General features: G+C 38.6%; 1 long non-coding RNA gene across 2 annotated transcripts; it reads left to right on the plus strand.

The window, feature by feature from the left end:
• Positions 1-312: 312 nt before the first annotated feature.
• LOC129392631 (uncharacterized) lies at positions 313-3090 on the plus strand. 2 transcript variants are annotated; one of them, XR_008618835.1, is made up of 3 exons: positions 313-370; positions 554-764; positions 1944-3090. It is a non-coding gene; the product is annotated as an uncharacterized lncRNA (long non-coding RNA). The 2 variants fall into 2 exon arrangements; XR_008618836.1 differs by having other exon boundaries at positions 2013-3090.
• Positions 3091-5072: the final 1982 nt, after the last annotated feature.

Here is a 5072-nt window from a genome sequence, read left to right on the forward strand (position 1 = left end):
CTTAGTGTTCACTTCTGTCTGGCATATATGCAACTCTCCCCATCCAAGTTTCCCTTTAACATGCATGTCCCTACTTCTCACCTGCCCTTGCCAGTCTCAGAGTATCTGACTCACTAGCAGAGACCACTCCTTTCTCAAATCTTTAAATCCCTGAACTCTGAGTTCTTGGACAATACAGCTAATTCCCTTTAGGGCACAGACCTTCCAAATACAAAAGCCTGAAACGAAGGGTCTCCATGGTATCCTCCTCAAGCCTGGAATCTTCCACCCCTTCAAACATCAAAAACAAACAAGTGGCTCTTCCTCTGAGGGAAAGGAGAGCTCAGGCTTCCAGAGGACGGGAGAAATATTTTACTTTAATTCCTTCCAGGTGAGTCTACAGCAATGAAAACAAATTATAGGGCAAATATCAATAGACCTCCATCCTACATTAAATTATAAATAAATCTCTATGCTACACATGTATTAGGGGCCTGAATTATATCCCCCTAAAAGTCATATGTTGTAGTCGTAACTCCCAGGACCTCAATAATGTGACCTTTCTTGGACATAGGGTCTTTAAAGAGATAATTAAGTTCAAATGAGGTCGCTGAGGTGGGCCCTAATCCAATATGACTGGTGTCTTTATAAGAAGAGGAAATTTAAGACACAGAGACGTACAGAGGAGGAGCATGTGAAGACACAGGGAGAAGACAAAAATCTGCAGGCCAGGGAGAGAGGCCTCCTGCCGACACCTTGATCTCAGACTTTCAACCTCCAGAACCGTGAGAAAATAAATTTCTGTTATTTAAGCCACGCAGTCTGTGGTACATTGTTACAGCAGCCCGAGCGAACTAGCTAACTAATAAACATGATTTCTGAGCAAAATGCAGGTATTGTAGCAGGAGATTTAGAAACATTTGCTGATTTGTAATTATATATTAGTAACAGTAGGATTTAGCTTAAGGAGTAGGGACCCAAGTCTGGGCTTCTGAATTTTAACTTTTTTACTTTTAATTTCTTTACTGTCCACCTGGCCTGGTACCTGCCATGTAACTTCTCTAGACCTTGGATTCCTTATTTAGTATACAATGAAAGGCTTTGACTAGATCCTCTTTAAGCAATCAGTTTCTGAGTCCACGCTTGATAAAATTGTTAGAAACCCCCAAATGATTAACTCTATTCCAGCTTTTACAAAGTGTGCTTTGTGCAAGGCTGGAACTTAAAGATAACGGACACCTCCACAAAAAGAGGTCAAATAAATCTGGGAAACACTGTATTTTATATCCCACTTTTGGAAAGATGTAAGGCCCATTAGCATCTTAACGGATCTGTAAAAATGTCCTTTAGGAAAGAAAACTGTTGGTTGAACCTAAGCTTATGGGAGTCCAGGACAGACTTTCCCAGTTTGCAACCTTTATAAACATCCTGAGGGGCTAATATTCCACAGCTCTTGCTTGGACAAGGCTGAAGTGTCATGTTCCAATAGGAAAAGAAAATTATCCTGACACTTGTTAAATGGTAGCGAGACTTTTCAGGAGTATTGCAATAGGGGTTTAATTTATTACAACAGGGGAGAGAGATGGGGCTCAACTCCGAATACAGCAAGGATAAGTTTTATGATAGGCAAGGAACAGAACGAGAGGGTCAGTGGATGCAAAGTTACTAACAGGGGACATCAAGAGTTGGGAGAGGGGGCCTTTGATAAACAGACCTAACAGGACTCTCGCTGAAGCCTGGCCAGAGTGATCAGATTATAAGAGTGGGGGTAGGAGAGAGGAACTTGGCCAAATATCAAAGATGGGAGGATACTTGCTAAAATAACTTGGGAGGATACTTGCTAAAAGAACTTAGCAGGATTCTTGCTAAAACCGGGCTCGGCAGGCTAAAGACAAGACCTAAGGACGAGGCCTGGTCAAAAAGAGGGCTCAGTGGAGCCTGATTCAAGTCTGGTTTGTCACCAGGTCCATCTGTGACAATCAGAAGAAGAAGCTGCTGTGAAACCTTTATCACTCAATCTTCTTTTTTCTCAGTAAATCATTTCAAGATAATCTCATTTTCCAAGAGGAAAAAAAGATGGGAACCCAATGATAGGACTTGGACTCTTGATTTCGGTCTAATTACTGTACACCAGCTACTGTGAACACAGTCCGTGCCTGAAGTCAGCTGGCAGAGAGGCTCATCTTGATGGCACTGACCCAGCGGCACTGGTTTTGGATCCGACAGTGCCAGGCACTTGTCCCCGTTCAGAAGTTCATCAGGCAGTTTCCAACGACCCGGAGGAGTTAAACGACACGGGAGCCCCAGGGCCAACGGTGGCCAAGAAAGTCCAAACACTATTTCAATCCACGGTGTTACCCCATCCGCTCCCTTCTGTGTCTGTCACCTCCCTTTATTCACAGCAGCTGTAGGACATTTCTATGGTAAGGTGGCAGCATCCTGTTTCACTGGAACAGCGATACGTGTGAAGTGAGAAGGCTGTGTTCACGGCAAATGTGGCGAAAACAGTGATGGTGCTTTTCCCCCATTAAACTTCACTGTTTATCAGGAAGCTGTTTAGGATGAAGGCTTAAAACCCAATCAGAATGGGATGGGGTTATATAAACACTTCCTTTGCACCTACACACATCCTTGGGGCTAAAACTAAACCCTAAGACAATTAAATAATGATAAAAGTGGAATGGATGTAAGAACTGCCTGGTTCAGTGATTCCATATCCTGCTGGATTAGGATCAGCTGCGGAGCTGGCCAGGGTCCCACTCCCTGAGATTCTTGTTCGGTCGCTCTAAGGAGGGAGAGGGAGGGTTACTCTGAGCTTTTAAAAGAAAACACGTGTTAATCATCTGCCCAGGTGACTTTAATGTCTAACCAGGTTGGAGACCATTGATCTATTTCAGCCTCCTTACTTTAAGCTTGAGGCCCAGAAAAGGGGAGTAACTTTTGAAAGGTCACACAGCTAATTAGTGACAAAGCCAAAACAACAAAACTGGCATTAAGCAGCACTGCAGGTTTTAAGAGGTTTTCTTAACTTCACCTGGTAACCCCAGTTGGCACAAATGTTCATTTATGGTCTTAGAAAACAAGGTAGAAAGTCTGCAGGCTTCTGACTAGTGTTCATGTGCGTTCACTCATGATTTGGATATGCTGATTACAAGAATGTGAAGTTGACCAAGAGTAATTGGAAAAAAGAAATTATATTTCAATCCTTGTGTTTAAATGTTTCTAATTATTTACCATTATAAGTGTCATGTATTGTGTGCATCACATCAAATATATATCATTATCTGAAGATAATTGATACTGGGAAGTATCACTAAAGAATAAAACAGGGACTAAAGTTTTACAGAAAATAGTGAAAAAAGGTTGGCTGGGACATATCTTGAAAAATGAAAGTGTACCTGATATTTACAAGTGCCATATGACAAACTACCTCTTATTTTTTTTTTTTCCCTCTGTTTCCTTTTATTGCTTACAATACAGTACTATATGGCTATTACATAAAATTGTTATAAGAATTAATGAATTATACAAAAAAGGAATTTTAAATATAAAAGAGCATATTCTAAGTGAAAACGTTATTATAATAATTCTACCTCCTTGCCCAGTTATAAAACACAAGAATCATTTTATAAGGCTACTTGTATATTAATTTCCAAATAGTCTGATTAAAGAATGTTTTAATCTATATTTTAGGCAAAATAGAAAATCGAATTTTAACATATTATCAAGTGATTGAAAATAAAAGCACTGTCAATTTAAGTATTTCAACTGCCAGAGTTCTATAGGCCAGATAATAATTTTAAATAATAGCTACATTGTTAATTGTTGAAATAATATGTAATAGTCTTTTTTTCTCCTCAATCATTAAAATCATATAATATTCCAATAATAATTTATCACTAAGACAGGTATTTTTCTAAGTAATGTATCACCAAACCACATTTTGTTTCTGATGTCATCTGCTGAAATCAATCCATGTTATAAAGTGACACATTGGCTAAAAACTTGATAAACTCTGGAATGAAGTTCACCGACATGCTACTAAAAATAGACCCTTTTTAATTTTTTCAACAAATTTAATACGAGCATGGTGATAGAAATACATTAGGATAATAGAAATTCACCCTACATTAGTTTTTAATGAATCTTAGATATCACAATTCTTTCATATACCAAATTTTAATTAGTCTTCAAAAATAATAACTCCCATCTCTTGAGCAGTTACAACATGAATGATACCGTGCTAAGCACTTTACATGCTTTACTTCATAAAATATTCACAACTTTAACATATTAATTAGTGTTCCCATTGTATAGAAATGAAACTGAGACTCAGAAGGTTAAGAAATTCATTCTCAGTAGAAGAATTAGGATTTGAATACCTCAGGTCTATCTGACTACAAAGCCCATAGTCTTAAACAACCATCCAATGTTAAGAAAAAAGTCTTAAATATAGAGAAGTGGAAAGTCAGCAAAGTTGAAATACAAAGTTAAATTGGATGTGAAAAAAAAGATATTGCTCATTGTTAGAACGAACAAAGAAAGAACTAAATGTTGATGGCTTTTATTGGCATTACTTTGCCATAATAACAAACCACATCCTTCGCTTCCCATTTGACTTTCAAAAACTGATCTTAAAGAGAGGCACTTCGGCAGAAACATTTCAGAGCTTCCTAAATTTTCCCAGGGGTTTCTCTTAATCCTTTGTTATTCAAATCCTCCTTTCAAGCAGTGTTCTTGTGTTCTTAGTCGTTCCCTGTTCTTTGTTGGGTACCAGCCCTTCTCCAGCCTCACTTCACCAACTTCATCAAAATCCTACATCTTCAGAAAACTTTACAACATCACTTCACAAGCGATTTGCATGCATTTGCATTATATTTCCATATGCAACTACAATTTGTGAGAGAGTGGTGAAGATGTAGCTAGCGGATCGGGGATAGTTACGCTCACATCAAGTAGGAGTGACATATGAATGGAGACTGATTTTACAAGTGGTCAGTAGTTTAGTGATTACTTCCCGATAGAACAAGTCTTCTGTACATGGTCATTTAAAACGAGGGAGACTTGGATAATAATTGCTCATCTAAGTTGCA

The sequence above is a fragment of the Physeter macrocephalus genome, chromosome 12, assembly GCF_002837175.3.
Source record: "Physeter macrocephalus isolate SW-GA chromosome 12, ASM283717v5, whole genome shotgun sequence".
Lineage (NCBI taxonomy): Eukaryota > Metazoa > Chordata > Mammalia > Artiodactyla > Physeteridae > Physeter > Physeter macrocephalus.